A 27,749-nucleotide genomic window follows, 5' to 3' on the forward strand; every position below is an offset into this window, starting at 1 on the left:
TGACTGTGAAGGCACTTCCAGCCATTTGGCAGTGGGAACTCTGGTATTAAATGGACACCCTATCTTAGCTGTGTATGGCTGTATTGCTTGTAGATTGATATATTCTGTCTTGGAGTATTTTGCAGCTGTCTGCTATAATTTGTTTAATTTGTATGAAATATGAATATGCTCCATCAGACTTCACCACCCTCCTTTCACACAGTCCCTGCTCCTCGCTCTCTGGGGTGGGAACAAGCCACCAGCAAGTGTGTCCATTGGATTTTTTTTGTATCTAATTACTTCTTATTGCTAAATTATTTATGAATGTTTTTTAAATTTCATTGCAGTGCGTTTTCTTCCTGCCACTGTCACCTGGCAGCTTAGGGATGTGAGATTCTCCTCCGTTGTGTTTCTGTCCACGGAAGAAGAAGAGAGATCACACTTCAGTACCTTTGGAAATAAAAGCAACCTGGAAACAAACCAGCTGTCTCCTCAGTGTGCAGTTTGTGTCTCTTTTGGTGCAGTTGATGTGTGTGCAGGACAGGGGCACTGTGTGCTCACATGGGAATTCACCACCCTTGGTGCAGGATTTGACTTGTTCCTGGAGTGAATGTAGCACTGTGGAGTGTCAGGCACAGGCTGCATGACCCCCTCCATTTATCCTTGGGGCAGATACAGCCCAGGCAGCACCAGTGCAACCTCCTCTCCTGCTGCCCTCCACCATCATCTGCACAGCCCACCTGTCAAGGTAGGAGGGGAATGTTGCTCCATGGATCCTGGGTCTCAGATGGGACTGCCCTGGGATGGGGGTGTGTGGTTGCATCCATTAGGTCACCAGACTGAGCCTTCTAATATTCTTGGTGATAGTTCCAAAGATCCAGGACTTTGTGCTCAAATATCTCCCAGCTTCCTTCTTGAAAATAAGGCCAAGGTTTCCTTGTAATATACAAGAACAAAGCAGATTTTCACCCCAGATGGGACTTGAACCCACAATCCCTGGCTTCGGAAGCCAATGCCTTATCCATTAGGCCACTGGGGCCCTGCTATACAGCTGCTGAAGAGATGGAAATTCCCTCTCATAAATGCACATTCCTCGCATTTGCTTCAACACCAAATAGCCCCTTTATGTGCCTTACAGAAATGTCTGCATCCCCTGGCAGCAATGCAACTGGGCAGGTTGCTGACACAGACGAGCATCACCTTTCAGCCAGTCATCTTTAGAGAAGAACCCCATCCTAGAGTCACTCGTCCCTCCTTCAGCACCTCCACATCTGTGGCTCTGAGTGGCAGTAGGATGATTAGGGGGCAAATCTGGGTCTGGAACAGGGCTATGGTCAGCCTGTAAGGAGTAACCACACAGGGCTGCCTAGCATCCCGAGAGCCTCCCTTGTGTTCTACCGCAGCAGCCGCCTGCTGGTGTGGGTGGGAAAAGGGGACGAGGAAGCACTGTGGCCTCAGGCCGGGACAGGAGGCTCTCGCCACGCCCAGGCCTGCCTCTTGCCTTCAGCCCAGGCAGCTAGAGGTGCCAGGGAGCTCCCTGGCAGGCCACCGCCTCAGCCAGGAGATAAGGAAAAGGCGATGAATAAAGAAGTCAGGAAATAACAAGGAAATGACGAGGTTTGTTGAACGGGTTTCTGCCCGATTTACCATCTTCTCAGCTACCGCTCAAAGTTAAAGACCTAAAGTCAACCTATCGGCCTAAGTACAGATGGTTAGATGGGAATTAAAAGGAGCTGCTGTCACAAGTGTTAAGTGCATGCAAGCAGCATGCAGACCATTTAAAAACACTGCAATTAGAGGCTCAGATGAAACGTATGCCCTAAATCAGAAACGACAATAGGAGGACCAGCAGAAAGCCACTCTAGGTAAATGGCTGAGTAATGGAGGCTGTGAGGCAAAAAGTCATTCCTCAAAATTTGGAAATCAAACTCGAGTAAGGAAAATAGGAAGGTGCACAAACTCTGGCCTGTTAAGTGTCAAAGTCTAACAAGTCAGGCCAAGAAAGAATCTGAGAAGCAACATGCTAAAGACTCAAAAGCTAAGCATAAATCCTGTCAATGCGAGTCCTGGTCTGTCCCCGCAGAAAGGTGAACCCCCTCTGTGGCTGGAGTGAGCTCCTCTAAGCTGACCTCATTACAGACCTGTGCCAGGTAGTGCTCATTGTAAAAGTGTGTCCTCTGACGGTTGGGAAAACGGGATCAGCGGTCCTCAGGCCGGCTGACACAATTAAAATCGTCCCCCCATCAACAAATATCATGCAGTCTAGAGGAAGGGAGCCTTTGATCTTCCCTCTCATGCCTTAACTGGGGACCATACACACTAATATAGCAGTAACCAGTGCCACAGAGCACAAAGTCTATCAGTAATGCCCTCCCTGGTCGGAGCTCCACCACCTTCTGTACTCGCACCGCGAATGTGAAAAACAAGACTCCAGACCCATCGTTCTTCCCTGCCCAGGAGGCCTTTCCTTCAATCACCCTCTGCCTATTGAGCTACCCTAGAGTTGTTAATGTGCAATTCCTGAACACTCGCCATGTCCAAGTCCAGCTGCTCCAAGGCACTGAACATCAAGCACCTCCTCCTGGGCCCCCAAATCCCTTCCACCTTCCACACAGCCATTTTCACAGATGCTCCTTCCCTGGTGCTGCCCTTGCTCAGCTGCACAGAGGAGTTTTCATCCCCAATCCCTGCCTGTCACTGCCCAGCAGCCAGTGATTTCCCTAGACCCCCCCCCCCCAAGGGGGGTCTACACCCCCCCTGAATTTCCCCTCACCCCCCCTACTTTTGTGAGCTAGTTACATACCAATTTAGTGACTGTTTGGAAATCTGAATTTAAACTGAAACATTAATACACACTTAAAAGCTTATACAGTGTATCATAAAATATGTGTATCTGAAAACATATACTAGATTTGAAAAGTATGAACATAGACTAGCTTCCTTGCTTCCTTATACAGCTGTTGTTTTTTTTGATGTCAGTGCATTCATGATGTTGGCCAACCTAATAATATCAAATGATGAGTTGTAAGCAAAGTCTAAATAAGCTCTCCCTGACAGCTAGTGATGAGCTGGGGCTGTGGGGCCAGATTATATTTACATTCACACCTAATCTACCTAGGTATCCAGCAAACAGAGCTGTGTTGTCCAAGTGATAGATTTTGGATGGGGTTGAGTTACAAACCACTTGAATGTGGCGGGGGGGGAATGAAATGTTGTTCTTATTGTATGAGTAAAGGGCAGTAGAACTGTACTTAGCCCGTGATGATTTGAAGGCATCAAGAGAGAGGGTGGGGATCTGTCCCTCTCCACTGTTTAAAGACAGAGCTGATTAGTCTCCATAGACAGTCTTTTGTTCTGTTAAGTGACACTGCAGCTGAAATCACTGACAATCAGGTCTAAATGCTTAGTCCTGTTGTGGGGACAGTGTTCCTGTGGGACAGCGTTTTTGTGGAAGAGACAGCCCAGACTGCACTAGCAGCGAGGTTCCCCCAATGAGAACTCAGCTGAAATGACTGAGAGCTGGTGAAACCTCAAGAGACCAACTCGCAGAGGTCACAGGGGCAGGTGGCAGCAGAAGGTGACTGTGCAGGGCCATTGACAACAGAGCGGTGGAGTGAACGGTGGTACAACGAACAGCCGTGGCCAAAGCAAACAGTGAGCAGCTGGAGGAACAAGCAAGGTGCCTTCTTGTCCCCCACCTGGAAGGTGTACTCACATGAAAGCACCTCTGAACTCTAAGTGTACTCTCCACTGACCAAGGACAACACTGGTGAGTGGGGTGCGGGGGAGGGAAAAGTTAAATAAACATTTGTTTGTTGGACTATATTTTAGTCACTTTGCTCCAGAATGCTAGATTTGTGACTGGGAATGGAAACTTATATAAATATGTTTCCTAGTAGGCCAAGATTTTTAAAATGCATTATTTGCCAAGGTTGTTATCTCACATTGTTGCTATCTTGGGAGGTCATGATGTTGGAGAGTTTCTGTACTAAACATTTTTATTATTATAATTAATTTTTACAATAAGAATGGTCATACTGGGTCAGACCAATGGTCCATATAGCCCAGTACCCTGTCTTACAACAGTGGTCAAGGCCAGGTGTCCCAGAGGGAATGAACAGAACAGGTAATCATCAGGTGACCATCCCCTGTTGCCCATTCCCAGCTTCTGGCAAACAGGCTAGGGACACTCAGAGCATGGTGTTGCATCTGTCCTCATCTTGGCTAATAGCCACAGATGGACCTGTTCTCCAGGAATTTATCTAGTTCTTTTTATAATCCTGTTATAGTTTTGGTCTTCACAGCATCCTCTGACAAAGAGTTCCCTGGGATGACTTTATATTGTGTGAGGAAGTACTTCCTTATGTTTTTTTTAAAAACTGCTGCCTATTAATTTCATTGGGTGACTGCTAGTTCTTCTGTTATGTGAAGGATTAAATAAAATTTCCTTATTCACTTTCTTCGCACCAGTCAAGATTTTGTAGACCTCTATCATATCCCCATTAGTCATCTCTTTTCTAAGCTGAAAACTCCTAGTCATTTTAATCTCTCCTCCTGTTTCATACCCCGATCATTTTAGTTGCCCATCTCTGAACCTTTTCCAATTCCAATATATATTTCTTAGGATGGGTGACCAGATCTGCACACACTATTCAAGGTGTGGGCATACCATGGATTTATATAGCGGCAATATGATATTTTCTGTCTTATTATCTATCCCTTTCTTAATAATTCCCAACATTGTTTGCTTTTGTGACTGCTGCTGCACATTGAGTGGATGTTCTCAGAGAATTATCCACAATGACTCCAAGATCTCTTTCATGAGTGTTAACAGCTAATTCAGAGGCCATCATTTTATATGTATAGTTGAGATTGCTTTGCAATGTGCATTACTTTGCATTTATCAACATTGAATTTCATTTGCCATTTTGTTGCCCAGTCACGCAGTTTTGTGAGATCCCTTTTTAGCTCTTCGCAGTCTGCCTGGGACTTAACTATCTTAAATAGTTCTGTATCATCTGCAAATTTTGCCACCTCACTGTTTACCCATTTTTCCAGATGAATATGTTGAACAGTACTGGTCCCAGTACTGACCCCTCAAGGATACCACTATTTATCTCTCTCCATTCTGAACACCTATAATTTATTCCTACCCTTTGTTCCCATCTTTTAACCAGTTACTGATCCATGAGAGGACTGCCCTCTTACCCCATGATGGCTTACTTTTCAAAAGTCAATTTAAATTAAATATTTTTTTAAATGTATATTTTTTTAGAAATCTGGACCTGTTATGTGTTTTGGTGTAACTTGCATTATTCTTATGTTAAATTTGCATAATCCTAACAAAACATTTACTTTATTCATATCTCTTTTATTTATCTCATTGGTCCTGACACCCCTCCTGTAAATTCGAACACCCCCCCTAATTTCAGTTCCTGGGAAAACCACTGTCAGCAGCCCTCTGGCACCATTCCTGAGGGTCACCCTGCCTTGCTCTCTTCCTGCCATATTGGGAAAGACAGGTATCGTCGTTAAAGGTCAGGTGGGCCAACTAGGGGCAAAAGTCCATTCTATGTTTTCCTACTGCAGAGTCCAAGATCAGAGACTCACCTTCAGTGCCACCCAGAGGGGAGGCAAGTGGGGCAATTTGCCCCAGGCCCCGCAGGGACCCCATGAGAATACAGTATTGCAACTTTTTTTTAATGGAAGGGGTCCCCAAAATTCCTTTGCCCCAGGTCAGCCCTGCTCACCTTGGGTGCAGGCACCGCTGTGCTGCCAGAGAACAAGCTGCCCCTGCACAAAGAGGATGAAAAAAAACTGCCAAAACCTGTGATTGAACCAGGGACCTTTAGATTTTCAGTCTAATGCTCTCCTAACTGAGCTACTTTAGCAGCTGTAAGGGATTATTTTGGCCTGTTGCTTCTCTGTCCAGGATGTTTTTGCAGCAGTTGCACACAAAAAGGATGTCATTGTGAGCGGCCCATGAAGACAAGACTCACTTTTGCCTGCCTTGCTCGGCTTGACTTGCTTCCTCACCCTGTTCCTGCCCTAGTGCCTGGGTTAACCTGGTGGTGGAAAGGGACTGGGGGCCACTTGCGCAGGGATGAAGTTGAGCTGGACCCTGAACTAGACTAGACTCTGGCGGTGAGAACCTGGCCACCACTTGCCACCCCACCCTGTTGTCCTGGCTTCCCTCACTGGACATCATTTTGGGAGGGAAGTGGGACTTCTGCCTCCCCTCCATGATTTTCACACGGCACAGGAGTGCAAACAGGAAAATGAATGGCTGCTCCACACCCCCACTGGAGAAACCCAACGCCCTTAGCTGTGGTGAGTAAGAAGTGGCTGTTGGCTGACAGGGCCTATCCCTCAGGAGCTGGAACAGCAGCTGCCACCTCCCCCTTGGCTCCAGGCTATGGGAAATGCTCATTGCCCGGCTGCATGGGCGGATGCTGCTCCGTGCTCTGGAGAGTGTCTGTATTGCTCTGTCAACCCCCCGTCTTCACTGAGCCAGTCTGGTAAGGTCCCAAGTGCCCCCTCCGGCTCGGCAGCTAAGTGTGCAGACATCAGCCCCCCTGCCAGACCCACAGGCAGCAGAAACACCAGCCCCCCCAGCACCACAGGGGCACTCAATGCACTTCCTGTGGGGAAATGGCTCCTTGGCGTCCAGCTGCTAGAGTGAGAGCCAGGAGAGAGCAGTGTCTGGCTCACCGTGGGGGAGAGAAGAGACCTGATGAGTGCGGATCTCCCTCAGCCTCCCCCGCAATGCTGGTCAGTTCTATTGTCACTGTGATAATCAGTGCTTCCCTTCAGGGCCAGCCCTAGAGGGATCCGGGGTCTGGGACAAATCCCCCCTTTCCTCTTCAGGCCCTGCCCCCACCCCACCCCACCTCTTCCCAGCTTGCACTATTCCTCTCCCTCTGCCACCTCTTCCTGTCCCTTCTCCTCCCCCTCCCCACCCAGTGCCTCCTGCACCCCACTGAACAGCTGATCACTGACAAGTGGGAGGTGCTGAAGGGGAAGAGGAGGAGCTTATCAGCAAGGCCTGTAGTGGGGCAGGGGGAGCTGGCTGCCAGTGGGCGCTGAGCACCTATATTTCCTCTGTTGGTTCTGCAGCCCCATAGCTCCCATGGAGTCGCTGACTCGGCTCCTTTCACACTCTAGAGAGAGGGGCAGAACCAAGGCTATGGCTGATCTGTGGGGCACTAGGTGAGTGGCAGAGGCTTCAGGTGCTGAGAGTTTGCCTGACCCCTCAGGGACACAGTGTGAGGTGGTGCCCCCGGGATCTCTATGAAAGGAGCAGAACAGGATTTACTTGGGGTGGGGAGAGAATTGAGTGTGTCTCAGGGGGTTGTACAGAGGTATTGCCCGGGTGAGAGACTGGCTAAAACACAGGCCTCGCTGTGAACAAGATTGGAACCTGCGCAGGGGAACCCTATTAGAGTTCAGCTCTAATGCCTTAACCACTCAGACATCACAGCTGTGAGCACAAAAATGCCCCAATGCCGGAGAAACTGGTAAAGAATCACAATGTCCAGGCTTGAAGTCATCTGAACTACAGAATTTCCACCGCAAACCTGGCTCCCAAAGCACAGTGGGGATTTTAGGTTTGTTTTCTTTGCTTAGCCATGTGCAGTCACACAGAGAGCGCGTTTAAAAGTCTCCCCTCCCACAGAGTGGGAATAGGAAATGATTCTCAACTTCAAGCTTGATGTGAATGAGGATGTCTGGACCACAGGGCCAGGGACCGATCTTTGCTAGAGACCAGTGACACACGGAACCAGGCTAAGGAAAATGTTTCCTGGAGTCAGTAACTGGGTTAGCAGCAGTATTGTGTAGAGAAATGTCTCACACGAGGAGTCAGCACATTGGTGGTTTGGTAGCAGAAGTCACAGCGACAGTGGAGGAGGTCTAGCTTTGGTTTCTGGCCAACAGAGGGATGAGTTTTATTGTCTCCAGATTTCAGTAGAAAAATTCAGACCCAAACTGTGTGTGGTGGGAGTTTCTCTGGTTCGGTTTGTTTTTCTCATTTGCAATGTCCTTGATCATTTTTCTGGGAAAACTGTTTGGACAAGGCCAAGGAAGGGTCAGAACAATTACAAATCTCCATGAGAGTGAGGGGGCCTCTCAGCGCCGGGGGAGGGATGGAGATTTTCATGGAGGGGAGTTGAGGAGATAAATGAGAGGCTTTTGCTGCAGCAGAGGGGGCGACTTGGCAGTTTCATTTTTACCAAGTGACTCCCCCCGACACACCCACACACATTGCTCCCCTGCTGCTGCTGCCCCAGCTCAAACCCCACTGTCACCCCCAGCATGTGACCTTCAGCTTCACGCTGACAAAGCCCTTATCTATCAGAGACAAAATCCCCTCGTCTGCCCCTGAGCCCTCTCCTCATCCCACCCCCAGAGCCCAGGACAACCCCGACCTAGCCATGCTGAGGGTTCGGGCTTAATCTTCAAAGCCGAGAGCAAAACCTTCAGCCGGGCACGTTTTGGTCCCTTCCCATCTCAGCCCAAGTGGCAAGGGAGAAATGGATGAGACACGCCTGCTCGAAGATGCCTCCCTCCCACTTCTCTATAGCCTTCTGTGACATTATTAATATGAACTGGGACCGTAGAGATCATTGTTGCCACCACTGTTATATATGTGCAGCAAATATTGTGCAAAGGTTGTCGTGTAAGGTGTCTATGACAAGGTTATGATTTGCTGGTTATAATTATGCTGGCTGTATGTGTGTACCATTTTTGTATTTGAAGTTATGAATATGGGCTATGTACTTGTATCTCAAATGTATTTGATTCCAAGTAGCCTCAGTGTCATCGGCCCCCAACTCCTTCAGCAGGCCATAGCAAAGAGACCCCCCCCCACTGTCCTGGACTCCCTGGGAGGTGCCTCCCACCCCCCGCCCAATGGAGCACCAAGGATTAAAGTGGCAGCATCTCAGGCCAGACACCTGAGTTGGGGACCCGCCTCCATAGCACTGCTCGAGGGCCTGCGTCTGGGGTGTTCACAGCCCCCTCCTCACCCGAGAAAGCTGGAGTAAACAGAAAGCCTTGCTTGCTAAGATAGGCCTGGTCAGCAAATTGCCAGGTGTTGGAGCTAAGAACTAAAGAATTGTGTCTTATTCAGAGTTTATTGCCATATACTTTCACTGTTTCTTTGCTTTAACACCTACGAATGTACCTGTTGGACAATCAAAGGAGTTGCTCCATTCCTATGGACCCCAAGTCAGAATTCAACATGTATATTTTATACTAATAACATTTTATAAAAGTATTCATTAAATGTTAACTTGCTGACTTGAGACCATGTGCGGAGACATTATGTAACCTGCTAACCATTGGCTTATCTTGTCTTGCTGCAAAACCTAAGCTGGGGTGCGAAACTGCCTACCCTGTCACTTTCCCCCACCCATGGAAAATCTATATATTCTATTGTAATCAATTGACAGTGCCTCTGAGCCTAATAAGCAAGGGGTCACTCTGCCAGCGCTGTGTGCAATAAACTCCTCTGCTTGACCTCTACACGGTGTGATTTATGTCCTTAAGAGAACAAAGAAAGAGGTGGAGGCCAGGTGAGCAGGTTGCCAGGGAAACAGAACAAAGGACAGAAGAGGGACAAAAGGACCTGGCTGAGTTGGGCTTTTGGAAGCAAGAAGTGCTGGTTTTGGGACTCAAGGGGAGAGCCCAGGCTCTGAGTTTTGGGTCTCATGGAGATGGACTTTGCTGAATCTTCCTACTTCCTGTGCTAACAAAGAACTTTCCCGGGCTGTATTCCAGACCACTAATAAACCTGTTTTACAATGCTGGCTGAGAGTCAGTGGGGATTGTGGAAGCTGGGGGTGCATGACTCCTTTGGGGCGGGGGTGTAAGGCTTTCCCAAGGGTCCTGCTAAGGTGACTCACTACAGGAAGCTCCTGGCATGGAACAGGGGTGCTGAAAGGTCCAAGGTCAGTCCCAGGACGTGCTGAAGGCAAGGAGGTTTCCCCCAGTGGCAGTGTCCCTTGGGCAGTGTCACACTGATGAGGACTCTGCCTGGGTTTGGCTCAGAGCTGTTCCAGAGCACTGAGCCTGTGTCAGCCCCCCAGCATGTGACCTGCAGGCGCCACTCTGGCAAAGCTCCCTGTCCCTGGGTTTTGGCATTACTAGCCCCTGCTTAGTGACTAGGGGTCAGTTTAGGGCAGTGATTCCCAAAATGTGGGGCATGCCTCCTAGGGGGGCACAGAGGAATGTTCATGGAGGCACCTCAGGGTTGAGCCAGCCCCCATGGAGGTCAGGGAGGGAGCACCACTCAGTCCCACTCTGTCCCAGCACTTCACCTGCCTTACCCTCAGCCTGAGCCTGAGCCTCTGGCCCAGAGGCAACCCCCTTACCTGTGTCTGCACCCCTCTCCCCAGCAAGCCACAGCCCCACTCCCAGCTCTGGTTCTCAACCATAGATTCCAGGGGGCCTTAGCCATGGATAAGAGGGCACAGTGTGAAAAGTTTGGGGATCACTGGTTTAGGATGATGTCCTCAATCACTTCTATGCAGTCCAATAAAAGCTATTCCTCACCCACCTACCCCTCCATCAGGATGGACTAGGTATGTTCTGCTGCCCTTCACTTATGCAAAAAGAATAATAACATTTCATTCCACTCAATCCTAAAGTGATTTGTAACCCAACACCATCCAAAACTGGTCATTTTGGGGAAGTGGCCTCATCATGCTGTATACCTAGGCAGAGTAGGTGTGTCTATGCAAACACTGTATGTTCCTGAAGTCTTTTTCCCAGCTCCTCACTAGATGTGAGGGGGGAGCATATTCAGTCCCTGCTTTTTCTTAGTATTTAAAAACTCCATATTGTCCCTTTCACTGCCAGCCTTCTATTTCTCCTCCTGTCCCTTTCTTAACAGTTCAGGTGAGGTGGCTGCATGGTTACGGTGATAGACTGTTAATCCATTGTTCTTTACATACATGGGTTCAAATTAAATCCTCATCAGATGCATTTAGTTTTCACCCCTCCTTTACAGACAACTATCTCCCTCTTTGGTACAATAACAGACCCAACAATGTTGCTTCTTGCAAACAAAAACCTTCTCAGAAACTCCAACCTACCTTGCTTTAAATAAAATTTCTAAATCCCAGATTTCTAAAATAAAAATTCTTTAGTCCTGTATTTCTTAGTTTTTTTTCTCAAAAGGTAACATCCTCATATTCTCCTCCAAACAGCCTGGGAGCTTCTCAAATAATTAAAAGACCCTCATCCTGAGCAAGGCCACAACCGTGAACCAGAACTAGTGTCTAGGCCAAGTTGTTCTGAAGGAGGCAACTCAAACATTTTCTCCCTGCTTCCCTTGGCAAAGTCCGAGTGAGAAAACAAAATCCCCCAAACTGAAAATTTTCTGCTGAAAAACCAATACTAGTCTGTTTGGGGACTTTGATTTGAATGTTTTATTATTATTCTCTTCTGATTTATCTTAGTTCAGTGTTTGTCCTCCAGATGTGTTTACAGGTACTGAGTTGTGGGGGAGAGAGGTCAATTCATTATGTCTCTACCCCCATTTCATAGTTTCTTCCAACTTGCTAGGAAGCTCCTTTGCTACGACGTGAGACAAGCACTGTCCATTGTTCTAGGCTATCTCGGAGAAGTCTGCATTGTACAAGGTTCCTGGGATAGTCCTTGGGAGTGTGGATACCTTCAGTGGGCTAGCAGCGAGTTTGGCTCCTCCATTGTCACACCTGAAAGGCTGGTGGTGGGCATTTCTCAACCTCATAACATATCTCAGTAATGCACACAGAGCAAAACTTCATAACTTCCCAACCAATGAGAGCACACACAATCCAACAAGATATTAATGTTCAACAGATCAAGACTTTTGAAATGATACCTCACCAGGCAGGCTTTGTACAAACCATGTCATCATTATATGAGAGTGGTGAATATGGGGCTTCCAGGGTGCTGCTTTGAGCACAGCGTACCACTCCTGGGCTTCCATTGCAATGGAGACGTACCCTTAGAGTCCATCTCTCCTGGGATAAAGATGGCAGCAGGGCTGGCCTGGGTCATCTGACTTGGGCTCATGGAGCTAAAGCTGAGAGGCTAAAAACTGTGGTGCAGATATTTGTGTTCACGCTAAAGCCTGGGTTCAGAAACCCTCACTGGGCCTCAGAGGTTGGGCTAAAGCCCCTAGGTCTGCACTGTAATTTTATAGAGGTTTGGAGGGAGTTTAGCAAGTGGAAATGGTAAAACCACACTGAGGGAACTAGACCACTGAGCTATCAGCTCTTAACACCCAAACTTTCAGTAACTCTATTATCGGTGCTTGTGAGTGTAATTTAAACCATAGGTCCATCTAGCTCTGAATCTTGTCTTCTGACAGTAGCCAATACCAGGTGCCCCAAAAGCCACTCCCCAAGGCACCACTGGGAGTTGAACCCAGTATCACCTGTTTACAGAAGAGATACTTTAACCAACTAAGCCATGGTGCCTGCTGTGATTTAAAACATTGTGTTTGTCCACACCTGACCCTATGCCAATCCCCACTGGGCCCTGACAAGTGTTGCTCGTGTTTGGCTTCTATAAAGCAGAGGAGCAGGTGAAGTTTTGCTCCCAAGGTGTGTGTGTGATTCTTTGGACAGGTCCATACTACAAAATTAGGTTGGTCTAATTACATTACTTAGGCTGGCAATGCAGTTCTATCAACTTAATCCCAGGGCAGATAGCGGCTCAGCTGTTAGAACTTTCTGGAGCTATGAAATGGGAGGGGACCAGCCTCTGTAGCAGGAATGCAGGGCAGGTGAGTTCATGGCAGGCATTATGGAATACTGGTAGAGGCCAGTTATGGTGATATAATGACCAGCAGCATTTACACTGACAATTTGTCACCTTAAGTTTGCTGCACAAAGCTCTAGGCCTCTTGTTGAGGTGGTTTTATTTTGTCACCAAAACAGGGCAGTTTTGTTGCCAGATGCGGCATTGCAGCCTGTACACCAGCCACAAGCTGCCAACCGAGGGAGCGTTGTGTGTTTTTCACACATCTGAGCAATATAATGATGCTGAAATAACTTTGTAGTGCAGACCTGGCCAAAGATTCACACACACACAACCTGCAAGGAAAACCTCACCTGCTCCTCTGCTTTGCAGAATCCAAACACATGCAAAGCTTATCAGTCCCCAGTGGGGATGGGAGGGAGTCAGGTGTGAGCAGACACTGTATTTTAGCCACAGGAATGTACCATAGCTTAGCTGGTTACAGTCCCTGTTTTGTAAACAGGAAATCCTGGTTTCAACTCCCAGTAATTCCTTGTTGAGTAACTCTTGGGGCACCTGGTATTGGCTGCTGTCAGAGGACAAAACACAGAGCTAGAAGGACTTTTGGTCCAGCCTAGTATGGCTGTTCTTATGGTTTAAATTACACTCACAGGCACTGACAATAGAGTTACTGAAAGTTTGGGAGTTAAGAGCTGTATAGGTCAGTGTTCCAGGATGCTTGCAGATGACCCTATCTCTCTGGGACAGGGGCAGGTCTGGGCTCTCACACCAAATGGCTCATTGTGGCTGCCAAAATCTGTGAGCAGCTCATTTAGTTTCCACAGAGGATAAAGTCCTGTTTTGTGCACCGTGTGTGAGAATGAAAATCCTAAACCACCCTTTGAAATAACAAATGCAGCAGGACGTGTTGTTGTCCCTGCCTCAAAGCAGACAGACCAATGGAGAAATGCCATTGAGTCCCTGGTAGTACTCCACTGCCATTTTACCTTTTTTGCTTGCTAAACTCCCTCCCAACCTTGTGGGGTCCAGAGACCGGTATTCAGCCTGAGCCAAGATATCTACACTGCAAATTTACCACCCCACAGCCCAAGCCCTGGGAGCCTGAGCTTGCATGGGACAGCCCTGGGTGTTTCACTGCAGTGTGGACATAGCCTAGCATTATGTCTACACTGCCATTAACACACCCAAGTCACTATTCTCAAACACTGGGTCAGCTGATTGAGGCTTGTGAGGCTTGTGCTGCAGGGTTATAAAATTACAGTGTAGACCCTTGGGTTTGAGCCCAGCCTCCGAGACCCCACGAGGGGTGAGGGTCTCTGAGTCTAGGCTCCAGTCTGAGCCCCAGGAATCCAAATCAGATCATCCAGGCCAGACAGGCCACAGGGATTTTGTCACAGTATAGATGCCCTCTCACGGTATGCCTACATTGCAACATAAGCTCAGGGTTAGCAGAGGTCATGTCAGCAGCCTCAACACATAAACATAAACCATGAGGAAAAGAGCCACTCCCAAATAAGCTGGGCAGTGTCCTTCCCCCTATGGTTCGTAAGTCCAGCAACCAAAAGTCTTTTAACATGAACCATCCCCTCTCTGCACCCTACTCACAGCTGTTGTCCTTAGTCAGTGCAAGCCCAGAGGTGCCTTTGTACAGTTCACCTGCCATCCTGAGTGGAAAAGGGGGAAAATAAGAAGGCACCGTACTCACTGTGCTGTCTAGGGACTCACTCATCCCTCCACAGCCACCCTATTCTAAAGTTGGTCTAACATCTAATTTTTAGTATGAGGACCCAAACCCCAGCCCACTTGGCTTTGGAACCCCTGTCCACTGCCTAGCAAGTGCTATTGAATTGAGAGCGAGTCCCTCAGTCGGGGTCTGCCAAGTACAGTTGTGCTGCCCTCGATTCACACAACAAGGATACCAACGCTTTAGTTCTCCTGCCCCAAAAACAAGGAGACTGGGAATCCAACACCAGGCAAAAGTGATCATTTCGGCAAGCATCCCAACATATTTCCAACATACCGTAAAATCCACATGCAGATTCATACATGAAACCTTGCAAGAAAATCTTCCTGAGGTGGGGGTCTGAAGCATCTGCTGCTGGAGGGAAGGAGGGAGCTGTGGGTTGGGATTGAGGGGCACTTGGAATAGGAGGGGGCTGTGGGTTGGGACAGAGGAGAAGGGTGAAGAGGAGTAGGCTCTGGTGGGGAGAGAGGAGCAGTGTGCATAGGAGGGAGTAAGGGTTGGGACTGAGGGGCACTGGGAAAAGAGGGGACATGGGTTTAGGCTGAAGAGCATCCTCGTTTGGGGATCCAGCAGGAAAGGGGAAGGCAGCAGGCGATTCTAGTTCCTTAGGGATATTCTGTTTGTATGTGTGTGTGTGCAGGGAAGGAACATGCTATATGCCCAGAGGCCTTTATTCTTCCAGGCTGCAAGGACAAAGGGGTTGTCAGGAAGTTGCCCCTTCAAACCCACACAGAAGAAGGCCCTTCTGAGGAAAGGGAAAATCCTGAAGAGAAAAAGTAACATCAAAGAGGACTCCAGAAAGACAGTCAAGAGTTTGGTGAGTAGTTTATCACCTGACCAGGGACTTGAACCCTGGACCCTCAGATTAAAAGTCTGATGCTCTGCCAACAGAGGTAGCCAGGCTCACAAGGAGCCAGAGCAACTTGGTGCAGAGGAAAAGCTAGTGAAGAAAACAAGTGCAAGAAACAATAGGGGAAACCTGCTGCTCTCACTGGCCTGGTCAATACTATGAGTCTATATTGAATTTAGCAGCATTAAATCGCATTAACACTGCACCCATCCACACAACAAAGCCCTTTATATCGAAATAAAGGGCTCTTAATACCGATATCTGTACTCCTCCCCGATGAGGGGAGTAGCCCTGAAATTGGTATTGCCATGTTGGATTAGAGTTAGTGTGGCTGCAATTCGACGGTATTGGCCTCCGGGCACTATCCCACAGTGCACCATTGTGACCACTCTGGACAGCAATCTGAACTTGGATGCACTGACCAGGTAGACAGGAAAAGCCCCATGAACTTTTGAATTTCATTTCCTGTTTGCCCAGCGTGGAGCGCCGATCAGCACAGGTGACCATGAAGTCCCAGAATCAAAAAAGGGAGCGGGAGGGGAAAAGCCACTTCACGGGCATTCAGAGAGGGAGAGGAGACAAAAGCAGGAGCAGGGGAAGTATAACAGACCTTTTGAGCATAGAAATCACTGCTGCTCCTGTAACAGCAGGGACAGGCCAGTAGGAGCTGGAAAAATTAAGCCCTCATTGTTTCTGCCTGGATTCAAACCAGACACCTTCTACATGTTAGGCAAACGCGCTAACCACTACACTACAGAAACTCTGTCCCAGATTTCTGCCCCTCCCTTCATGAGAACATAAGAATGGCCATACTGGGTCAGACCAATGGTCCATCCAACCCCGCATCTTATATGCCAACAGTGGCCAATGCCAGGTGCCCCAGAGGGACTGAACCTAACAGGTAATGATCAAGTGATCTCTCTCCTGCCATCCATCTCCACCCTCTGACAAACAGAGGCTAGGGACACCATTCCTTACCCATCCTGGCTAATAGCCATTCATGGACTTAACCTCCATTAATTTATCTGCAAAAAGAAGGAAGAGTACTTGTGGCACCTTAGAAAATGAACAAATTTATTTGAGCATCAGCTTTCCTGGGCTAAAACCCACTTCATTGGATGCATGCAGTGTAAAATACAGTAGGAAGATATATAGATATAGATATAGATATATATATACACACACAGAGAACATGAAAAAATGGGTTTTGCCATACACACTATAAAGAGAGTGATCAGTTAAGGTGAACTACTATCAGCAGGAGAAAAAATCCATTTTGCAGTGATAGGATGGTCCATTTCCAACAGTTGACAGGAAGGTGTGAGTAACAGTAGGGGGCAAATAAACATGGAGAAATAGTTTTACTTTGTGTAATGACCCATTCACTCCCACTCTTTATTCAAGCCTAATTTAATGGTGTCCAGTCTGCAAATTAATTCCAATTCAGCAGTCTCTTGTTGGAGTCTGTTTTTGAAGTTTTTTTGTTGTAATATTGCGACTTTTAGGTTTGTAATCGAGTGACCAGGGAGATTGAAGTGTTCTCCGACTGGCTTTTGAATGTTATAATTCTTGACATCTGATTTATGTCCATTTAATCTTTTACATAGAGACTGTCTGGTCTGGCCAATGAAGGAAAGGGCTGGATTCAATGGTGTCTTCCAGTTCTCGGAGATAGGGTACATCCATTATCTTTTTTTTTCCTTACTGCACATCAGACCCAGGACTTTCACCTTGCAAAGGTGTGGGATGTGGGCTTTCTTGGGGCTGTGGGACAGAACTGAGCTTCACTGGCAGCAGAGGGAGAACGGTTGGGACTGAGCTGTCTGGGGAATATTTTAATCCTTATTTAATTTTCAGAGGATTAAATCAATGCAGCTTCCACTTCTCCGTCTTTCCCAAGGAAATAACGTTTCTGTGTGAAGTACCCAAACCTTTTAACAATAAGAAGTGAAATGAAATGGCCACATGATGGCAACAGAATCTAAGAAATTTGTTAGTCTCTAGGGTGCCACACATACTCCTGTTCTTTTTGAGGAAACAGACTAACACAACTGCTCTTCTGAAACTTGAGAAGCCATGTTCTTTTTCAATGAGCATTGAAGCTGAAAAGGGAGATGTTTTCTCTTTGACTTCTAGGCCCCCACCTCTAATCCACTAGACACCCCTTTCCTCCTACAGCTAGGAATAGAACCCCACAGTCATGCTAATAGCAGCCTCTGGCCCGATAAAAGAGAAGCTCTGAGACCCTTGTGCTGTCCCATCACCTCCTTGCCTGAACTGCCCTTGAAACCCAATGGGGTTTCCTTGGGCAGTTTTGACTCACTCCCAGAAAGGATGCAATTTTAGGAGCAGGTTCCAAATAGTGCAATTAACCAGCCAGAAGGGGCAGGAGATATCAGTGTAGGAGCCATTGAAATAACTCTGCACTTACTTAGATGCAGACATAACAAGCTCTATGGTTGGTAAACTTACAGAGATTTTCCTCCTGCTCAGGAACTAGCAGCCCATGACCTGTAAACAGCTGCCATTGGAATGCATCTGAAAGTTACAAGGAACAATGATCTGTGTTACAGGAAGGTTAACATTTGTTAGAGCCCCAATTGATACTGTGTGCGCAAAGAGAGGTTTGAATGTGTAACAGGGAGTTGGGTAAATCTTGATTATTTTATTTTTGTAACAGGCTCCTGTCCATCTCCAATAGAGTTTTAAGTCCCAGAGGCAACTTATTTACCAAATGTGATAGAAACTAGTCCATTCCTCCCAAGTGGATGTGGTTCTTGTTCTTCTGCACATTGTAGCCCATGGAGGCCAAAGACCTGCAAATATGTCTTCATTTAATTGATGAAAATAAACCTAGACACTTAGAGGATTGGAACTGATTTCAGCAGAGGGACATGTTTGCTAGGTTTTTATTCATTTGCCCGGGAAAGCATTGAGTGTATCTATTCATTTCCCAGACCCCTATTTAGTGGAGCTTCTGAACATACTGGAAATAGAATCACTTTTATTGAAAGAAGAGGTTTGTAAGGGAGCACTTGGATTTGAACCAAGGACCACTTAATCTGCAGTCAAACACTCTACCACTGAGCTATACCCCCATGACATTTACAAAGGCAAGTCAGTGATCTTAAGGATTTTGAAGGACTGGCTCTGCCTCAGAGAGCTGCTTTTCTATTCCCAGACCACAGGGGTTTTAAAAATGGGGTTTGATTAAACTTTATATATACATGTAGACACCACAGCTTGCACATACACCAGCATAGCTTCCCCCAGTGACATAGCTACCACCTCTCGGGGAGATGGATTAACTGCACGGATGGGACAGCTCTCTCCTCTCCGCTTACAGCATCTTCATTATTTATAAATAGGTGGGAAATAACCTCCTGAATGGACAGGAACCAATTTATCAAATATTGCTGTGTCTGCATTCAATATGGGGAACTGGTCATATTGGGCTGGATTAGTAGGAGCGTTGCCAGCAGATGGAGGGAAGTGATTATTCCCCTCCATTCAGCACTGGTGAGGCCACATCTAAAGCATAGGGGAGGGCAGCAAAAATGATTAGGGGACAGAGGACTTACAAGAAGAGGCTGAGGGCAGGACCGCCCAGAGGGGTGGCAGGTGGGGCAATTTGCCCCAGGCCCTGCAGGGGCCCCCATGAGAATATAGTATTCTATAGTATTGCAACACTTTTTTATGGAAGGGGTCCCTGAAATTGTTTTGCCCCAGGCCTCCTGAATCCTCTGGGCGGCCCTGCCCAGACCATGGTGCTGTCCCCCCACTCCACCCCCTTCACTCATTCTCCTCCCTCTGAGGCCCCACCTGTGCTCTGCCCTCACTCCCATTTGTCCACTTCCCACCCCTGCTCTTCCTCTTTGGCTGAGGCCTGCTGGTCCACCTTTCGCTCACTCCTCTCCTCCCCCAAGGCCTCCTCACGCCTCTACACCCTCTACCCCAAGGTCTGCCTGCTGCCCACACCTCTCTGCCCCCTCCCCTGAGACTCACCCTGCCCATTGCCCACACCTCTCTGCCCCTTCCCCTGAGACTCACCATACCCACTCCTCTCTGCCCCCTCCCCTGAGACTCACCCTGCTCATTGCCCACACCTCTCTGCCCCCTCCCCCGAGACTCACCCTGACCACCACTCACACATCTCTGCCCCTCCCCTGAGACCTGCCCTGCCTACTGCTTGTACCTCTCTGCCCTCTCCGCTGAGACCAACCCTGCACGTCGCTCACACCTCTCTGCCCCCTTCCAAGACCCACCCTGCCCATCGCTCACACCTCTCTGCCCCCTCCCCTAAGACTAGCCCTGCCCACCACTTGCACCTCTCTGACCCTCCCCTGAGACCTGCCCTGCCCACTGCTTGTACCTCTCTGACCCCTCCCCTGAGGCCAGCCCTGCCCACCACCCACATCTCTCTGCCCCCTCCCCTGGCCTGACCTGCCCTGCCCACCACCCACATCTCTCTGCCCCGTCCCCTGACCTGCCCTGCCCACCGCCCACACCTCTCTGCCCCTCCCCTGAGACCCACCCTGTCCACTTCTTTCTTTGGTCATCTGTTGTTATTCCTTGAAACATCAAGGATGGAATAAAAAGCTGAGTTTACTCCAGGGTGAGGAAAGAAAGGAGCCACCAATCCCCTGGCAAAGCCCTGGGGATATGACGGGAAGGGGACTGTCTGAATGATCAAGGCAGGAAATGGACAAGCTACAGCAACGTCATTAACCACAAACACACTCTCCTCATGCTCCAGCCAGAAGGGAAAGGAGCAGGAATTCTTGCTGTTCAGCCATGGACACACTTACACAACGGCACAGCAGTGTGTGTGTTGTGGAAGCTGGTCTGAGGAAACCACTGGAATTGATCACTCAGTGAGAGCAGAACTAGAGTGCAGTGAGAGCCACATATAAAGCAAGTGGTTAAGGTGATGGGTTAGAAATCCATTGTGGTCTCTCTGCACAAGTTCAAGTCCTACCAACTACAGAGGAAGTTGTGGTCCTTTAATTTCAAGGGAGCTGGGTCTTGTCTCACTCTCAAGCTACATCTACATGAAAGAGTAATGTGGCTTTAGTTAAACTGTTTTAATTGAACAGCTGTTGCATGTCCACCCTGTGTCACCAGAGCACATCCATGTTAGCATCTCTTGGATGGCCACAGAAAGCAGTGCATTGTGGGTAGCTATCCCACTGTGCAACTGGCTGCAGGGTGCTTTGGGAAGGGTTTGCAATGCCTCACAGGCTGGTACAGCATCACATGATACAGTTTTCTATCCCATTGTTCCATGGGCATCCTACTAGATTGCCAGCTGCTTTTCAACTGCAATGTGCGTGGTGGGGTAGAAAGTATGCGTGTGTGGGGAGGAGAGACAGTGTGTGTGTTGCGGAAGAGTGAGTGTGTCGGCACACTGTCTTTAAGTTCAGACAGCTGCTGGAAGCAACCAGTCCTGAGGCAGGGGACAGCCCCGACATCAGCCCCCCTTCTCTCACTGGCTCAGCTCAGCACAGCCCAGCACTCTCTGTCACACACACACACATACACGTACACACTGCTGCCTGCTTAGCTCTGTGTCAGGGGTGCTGGAACAGGGGGGTTGGAGGGCCATGGCCCCACCACTCTTTATTGGTTAGGACAAATGATGGAGGCGGGGAAGGGTGCAGTCTTGGGGAAGAGGTGTTCTGTGGGTGTGGCCTCGAGGGGAGAGGAGCTGTGAGTGGGGGTCCTTAAGGAAGGAGTGTCATGGGGGTGCCCACAGTTCGGATAACAGTGCCCCCCCCTGCTGTAAGGAAGCTTCTGCCGCCCCTGCTCTGTGTTCGCAGAGCGGGAGAGAGCAGCATCCACGGCAGTGATTTGCTCCTCGGGGCTCCAGCAGGGGGGCTTGGGAGGTGATTTAAAGGGCCCGGGGCTCCGACCGCAGCAGGGAGCCTTGGACCCTTTAAATCACCAGCCTGAGGAAGACGGGCTGGGCTGGCATAGCGTACTGGCTCTTGCCAGTACCCCATACCGTAACATACCGGCTTACTTTCACCTCCGGAAGGTCCTCACGTAGATCAATAACTGGTTAAAAGATAGGAAACAAAGAGTAGAAATAAATGGTCAGTTTTCAAGATGGAAACAGATAACTAGTAGTGTCTGTACTGGGACCAGTACTAGTCAATATATTCATAAATGATCTGCTAAACAGTGACCTGACAAAATTTGCAGCTGATCCAAAACTACCAGCTTGCTTCCTAGAACGAATGCTCCTTGAGTGGGGTGATCCACAGGGAGTAGCTCAAACCTCCAAAGTGCCTGGCCAGGGGCAGGACATTAGCACAGCAAGGGAGGGGTGTGGCAGTGACATCACAAAGGCCTTTTGCAGGGCCTCAGACTATTGGTCAAAGGTGGTGGGGAGGTGATGACCTCACAGAGAGACGCTGACATCAGCCAGGCAGGAGAGGGGCGAGGGGCCAGGGAAACCTCAAAGACTCCTGTGGCTTTGCTTCAGCAAGTCTCTTTCTCCAGGTCTCTCTTTGAGGACTGAGAGAGTATTCGGATTCACGGACGTGAGCGCCAGGAGGAACCTCTTTCGGGTTTTCTCCTTCCCTTTGCCTGATTTTACTAGAAAGCAGCCATCCCTGTTTAGAAGGTAAGAGCCTACTCGTGGTTTGAAACCTGTTCAGTCTGATCCCTCTGGTGACAGTTGAATTCTAGGCATGGAAAACACGAGCTTAAGGAGGCAGAATTTTGTTCCACACCAGGGATTTTGTCCCTCAGAATCACAGGGGACATTAGGGTTTGTCCTTTTTGTTTCACCTTTTCCTCCATCCATCCCTCCCTCCTTTGTCTTTGTCTCTTGTTTCTTTTGTCCTTTCTCCTGTTCCCCTCCCAACACCAGGAGCGAGGTGTGTGTGTGTGTGTGTGTGTGTGTGTGCGCGCGCGCACGCGCAGCTCCCACTGTGGAAGGTCCACCCAAAAATGTGGGGCTGAAATAGTGCTCGGGCAGTGATCCCCACCGGTGACCTGGGTCATCCTTTGGGCTCTCTGGTGAGAACCCTCAGCCTCCCATCCTACATCTCTACCCTGATTGGCTGAGCAGGGGGTTATTGACAAGCAGGAGACTCAGGTCCTTTTTCTTCTCTTTTACGACCAAGTAAATAACTCATAACCAGTCATATGTTTGATGAATTTTGCTGCTTCTCTGCATTAATTGTCTCTGAGCAGTTCGTGATTCTCTCTAACATTGCAGTTCTCCTCAAATACTTGCTGAATAATTACTGTGCACTGTTGTTGGTCTGGAGCTCATCTGAGAGCACTTTATTCAGGTCATTCAATGTCTGAAATTCAAGATCTGATGGTTAGTTTGAAAATCAGAGATCTTGGGTCCTATTCCCAACTCTGCCACTGGCTGGCTGTGTGACCTAAGACAAGTCAATTATCCTTTCTCAGCCTTAGCTTCTCACTCATTCAAGTAGGGATAATAATGATCCGCTCCTACCTACCTCACCCTGGGTGGAGGATGGGGATCCATTGGAGAGTGTCACTAGGAGTAGTGCATATTATGAGGTGTCCTATCACGTTTACTCAGAGCAGATTATGACATAATAAAATAGCTGAAATAGTCTTTTTTATTTGTATTTTTTTATTTTGAAATTAAGAGCAGCAACTCCTTAACTCAGACTGAAGCATGTTGTCTAATTTTTGAGATCTAAGTGTCTCCCCTTTGTGTGCGAAGAGACAATTTAACACACTGTGACAAATAGGAGATACTTTCGTTTTGCAACAAAATATTTTTGCAAAGAACTTTCATCCCACTTGTTTTGATTATGTGAAACAAACTGGTTTAGTCTGAAGGGGATTTTCTGAAAGAAATGGTTTCAATGAAATTTCCCCACCATCTCGATTCCTGGGTTCTATCCCTGCCTCTAGGGGGGTTGCTGTTTGTTAGAACAGGAGTCAGGACTGGGTGGCTTCTTTTTCTGGCTCTGCCACTGCCTTGCTGTGTAAGCCCTTGGGTAGGTCACTTCCCTTCTCTGGAACTCAGGGTCCTCCCCATCTGTCCAATGGGAACAGGGGACAATTCGCAAACTCTGGGCAGTTGTGAGCCTGAGTGAGATAAGGGGCGTTAAAACCCTCTGTGAAGGAGAAAGGGGAGTTTCATGGTGTTTAGTACCAAGGAATTCTAAAGTTTGCTAAAATGTCTAGTCTGTGGAAACAAGAAATGGTTGGGGCAAAACTTTTTAACCACTGCCTTTTTTAAAGCCTATTCAGGGATGTGAGTCCCTGACTCTTAGGTACCTGGGGTTCTTTGCCAGGAGGAGAGAAGAGGTTCCTGCCTCTGTTTTTGTGGCCTTAACAAACCAGGTGTTGTGCTCCAGTTCTCATATGAGATCCCTGAAAAAGAACATCTTCCCACCCTTCAACAAGACAGGACCTATCTTTAAAAGGGAACAAAGAGAACTCTGAGACTTACTAGCTCGCCTCACTTCCATAGCTGGAGAGATACTGGAGTACATTCTTAAACAATAAGTTTGTCAGCAGCACCAACAGGATAGTTTGGTTCTTAGGACTAGTGAGCATGGATTTGTCAAGAACAGATCATTCCAAACCAATCCTCTTTCCTTCTTCGGCAGGGTTCTGGGCCTAGTGGAGGTGTGTAAATAGTAGATGGGATCTAGCTCGGTGTTACTAAGGCTTTTGACACAGTCCCGTAGGACAGTCTCACAAGCAAACAAGGGAAATGTGGTCTAGATGCAATCAGTGTGATGTGGGTGCAGAGCTGGTTGAAAGCCCAGACTCCAAGAGCCCTTCTCCATGTCTGGCTGTCCAACAGAGAGGGTGTACCTGTTGGGTCTGGCAGGGATCAGTCCGGGGTCTGGTACTATTCAATATTTTCATTACTGATTTGGAAAATGGAGTGGAGAGCATGCTTCTAAAATTTGCAAATGACACCAAGCACTTTGGATCACAGGACTGGAATTCAAAATGCCCTTAACAAACTGGAGAATTGGTCTTCTTGAGCCAAACTCCATGGCTGGGCCCCTCTCTCTAGACTGGGATTAAGTGAAACCCCAGAGCCAAACACTCCTCCTCCTGGGCAGTGCGCTCCGCCCTTGAATGGTCAGATGCTGCTTAGCACTGTCAGAGCAGCGTTGTCTGGGAGATTCTCCCAGCACTTTTCAATAGCGGGAAAGTATTAAATCCCATCAATGCAACTCAGGAGTCCTGACTCCCAGTCCCCTGGTCCAGTGTCTCCAGCGGAGCACACTCCCTCTCATAGGCAGGGGGAGCGGCCATGAGGGCCTGCTTGCAATTCCCTGCTGTGGAAGGGAGTGTGCAGCAGTGGTTAGCAAAGGGGCCTGGAAAGAAGGACTGCTGGGTTCCATCCATACTTCTGATACTTGGTGTGACCCTGAGTCAGTAGCTTCCCCTCCCCAGGCTTGTTTCTCATCAGTAGGGTTGGGGGTGCAGTCCCAACAGCCCAGGGGGATTGGGAGGCTCCAGGAAGGTGTGTAAAGTGCTGGGATTTCAGGATCCCAGAGGCGCTGTCACCCCTGCACTAGGGTGATGTTCTGCACCCCCTGATGTTGCCCAAGTTTCTCCTTTCCCTGGCAATAAGACAGACTCTTGTTTTCCCAGCCAGCCTATTGCCCAGTGTCATCACTCTTTCTGCTGGCTGGGCAGGGTAACTCCTCAGGTCACCACCCCGCTCTCCAGCCTGTCTTGGGCTTGGAGAGTGAGGAGAAGGGCGAAGGATGGCATTGAACATCCTCCACCCATCGCTCCATCACCAGAGCAAGTGAGTGGCATTAGGGTTCCTCGGTGGCGTCCCCTGTCTGCCTGGGGAGAGGCAGAAAGAGGGGAGAGAATCTTTCCCAAAGGACATTAGATTTGTGAACAGCCCCCAGGAGCCCCTCACTCTCAGACTGGGGAGGGGCTTCTCCAGAGCCGTCTCCAGCGTGTTTGGCAAGGTCCCAGCAATGGGGCTCCCAGCCCTTCCCTTGTGGGAGACTGTTCCCCAGGCTGAGAGTCTCTGAGCTGGGCCAGACCCGGGGAGCTGCTGAGCATGGAAATCAATGGGAAACGAAGGGACCCTGGCCTTGCTATGCCTAGGGACTTTGAAGTGGGGAATGTTTTCCCAGGAGAAGTCCGGACTCCTGGGTTCTGTTCCTTCTCTAGCCTGGGCGGGGAATGGGTGGGAGGAAGCGTGAGTGTGTCCTGGGCTGGCAGGATGGAGCTGCTTGTCCAAAGTGACCAGTGGTCTTTGTGACTGACCCCAGTGCTTGAAAAGGACGAGACTCCCCGGTTCTTGCAGCCCCACGGATCACGAGGGGGAAGGTTGAGAGGGAGCAGATCATGCAATGAACTCCTGCCAGTGTGTGTAGCTTGCACTCCCTGCACCCCGTTGGGGGAGAGGAGCTGCTCTGTCTGGGGCAGGGATTGGGAGAGACCAAACAGGCTGGTTAGTGAGAGGCTGCCTTGACCCCAGACTCACGTCTGCTCGCCGCTCGGTTCCAGGATGGCCAGGCACCTGAGGATGTTCAGGAAGAAGGCTCTGCAGGTGGCCCCAGAGCCTGTGGGAAGCAGCTGCCATCTTCCCCAGGAGCGGAGCGGCCCAACCGTCCCCAATGGCAGGGAAGGAGCTCTCGGCCGGGCCAGGAGGTGGAAGTGCCCAGCCTTCTGGAAGAGGTAACCTGCTCCTGGCGCAGGCGCTGAGGTTGGAGAGGCACCGTCAAGGCCAAAATGGAGCTGGGCCAGGATGCAGCTGGGCAGGCAGGACCCAGCCCAGGAGCGGAACCGGGCAGGGTGGTTCCGGGGCTTGTTGTGTGGGCAGCAGCGGCCCCAGGAGCCCAGCCCCGATTTCCAGCAGGAGGCATCGCCCTGCCCAGTCAGTGGGGACCTTCCAGCCTTCCCGGGGCAGGAGGTGGAGGATCCCTCTCCCAGCCCCAGCAGCTCGGCCCGCTTCCTGTGGGACAACAGCAGCGCCTGGAACTTGGACAGCAGCGAGGCCGACAGACGCTTCTGCTTTATTCCAGGTGAGGAGCCAGGCTGGGCTCGGAGGGGTAAGGAAGGGGTTGTGAACACCCCAGGCCCAGGCCCTCGAGCAGTGCTATGGGGGTGGGTCCCCAGCTCAGGTGTCTGGCCTGAGCCACTGAACCCCACTGACACTAGATGCTGCCACTTTAATCCTTGATGAGCCATTGGGTTGGGGGGGGTGTGTGGGAGGCACCTCCCAGGGAGTCCAGGATTGTGAGTGGAGGGGTCTCTTTGCTATGGACTCCTGAAGGAGTTGGGGGCTGATGACACTGAGGCTACTTGGAATCAAATACATTTGAGATACAAGTACATAGCCCATATTCATAACTTCAAATACAAAAATGGTACACACATACAGCCAGCATAATTATAACCAGCAAATCATAACCTTGTCATAGACACCTCACACGACAACCTTTGCACAATATTTGCTGCACATATATAACAGTGGTGGCAACAATGATCCCTACGGTCCCAGTTCATATTAATAATGTCACAGAAGGCTATAGAGAAGTGGGAGAGAGACGTCTTCCACCCGGTGTGTCTCGTCCGTTTCTCCCTTGCCGCTTGGGCTGAGGTGGGAAGGGAGCGAAACATGCCCGACTGAAGGTTTTGCACTCGGCCTTGAAGGTTAAGCCTGACCCCCCGGCATGGCTAGGTCGGGGTTGTCCTGGGCTCTGGGGGCAGAGGGCTGAGCTGGGAGAAGGGGCAGACGAGGGGATTTTGTCTCTGATAGATAAGAGCTTTGTCAGGAGGAAGTTGTAGGTCACATGCTGGGGGTGTCAGTGAGATTTGAGCTGGGGTAGCAGCAGCAGGGAAGCAGTGTGTGTGTGGGGGGGGCCATTCACTTGGTAAAAATGAAACTGCCAAGCCGCTCCCTTTGCTGGAGCAAAAGCCTCTCATTTATCTCCTCAACTCCCCTCCATGAAAATCTCCACCCCTCTCCCGGTGCTGAGAGACCCCCCTTACTCCCATGGAGATTTGTAATTGTTCTAACTCTTCCTTGGACTTGTCCAAATAGTTTTCCCAGAAAAATGATCAAGGACATTTCAAATGAGAAAAACAAACAAAACCAGAGAAACCCCCACCACACACAGTTTGGGTCTGAATTTTTCTGCTGGAATTTGGAGATAATAGAACTCCTTCCTCTGTTGGCCAGAAACCAAAGCTAGACCTCCCCTGCTGTAGCTGTGACTTCTGCTACCAAACCACCAATGCGCTGACTCCTCTTGTGAGACATTTCTCTGCACAATACTGCTGCTAATCCAGTTATTGACTCCAGGAAACATTTTCTTTAGCCTGGTTCCGTGTGTCACTGGTTTCTATAGCAAAGGCCAGTCCCTGGCCCTGTTGCCCAGACATCCTCATTCACATCAAGCTTCAAGTTGAGAATCATTTCCTATTCCC

At 49.1% G+C, this 27,749-nt stretch overlaps 1 long non-coding RNA gene and 4 other non-coding genes across 5 annotated transcripts in view; 1 reads left to right on the forward strand and 4 right to left on the reverse strand.

Moving 5' to 3' along the window:
- The window catches only part of LOC127041002 (uncharacterized), a 150,899-nt gene extending 123,472 nt beyond the window's left edge, over nt 1-27,427 (forward strand). Inside the window, exons 3-4 of the long non-coding RNA XR_007771581.1 lie at nt 25,824-26,341; nt 27,364-27,427. This is a non-coding gene — a long non-coding RNA (uncharacterized LOC127041002). The remainder of the gene's footprint in view (nt 1-25,823; nt 26,342-27,363) is intronic.
- TRNAR-CCG (transfer RNA arginine (anticodon CCG)) lies at nt 946-1,018 on the reverse strand. Its single transcript has one exon. It is a non-coding gene; the product is annotated as a tRNA-Arg (tRNA).
- TRNAF-GAA (transfer RNA phenylalanine (anticodon GAA)) lies at nt 5,798-5,870 on the reverse strand. The gene has a single exon. It is a non-coding gene; the product is annotated as a tRNA-Phe (tRNA).
- On the reverse strand, nt 15,307-15,379 carry TRNAK-UUU (transfer RNA lysine (anticodon UUU)). The gene has a single exon. It is a non-coding gene; the product is annotated as a tRNA-Lys (tRNA).
- On the reverse strand, nt 18,353-18,424 carry TRNAC-GCA (transfer RNA cysteine (anticodon GCA)). Its single transcript has one exon. It is a non-coding gene; the product is annotated as a tRNA-Cys (tRNA).
- Nucleotides 27,428-27,749: the final 322 nt, after the last annotated feature.

This window comes from Gopherus flavomarginatus, assembly GCF_025201925.1.
Source record: "Gopherus flavomarginatus isolate rGopFla2 chromosome 13 unlocalized genomic scaffold, rGopFla2.mat.asm SUPER_13_unloc_1, whole genome shotgun sequence".
In the NCBI taxonomy this organism is placed as follows: Eukaryota; Metazoa; Chordata; order Testudines; family Testudinidae; genus Gopherus; species Gopherus flavomarginatus.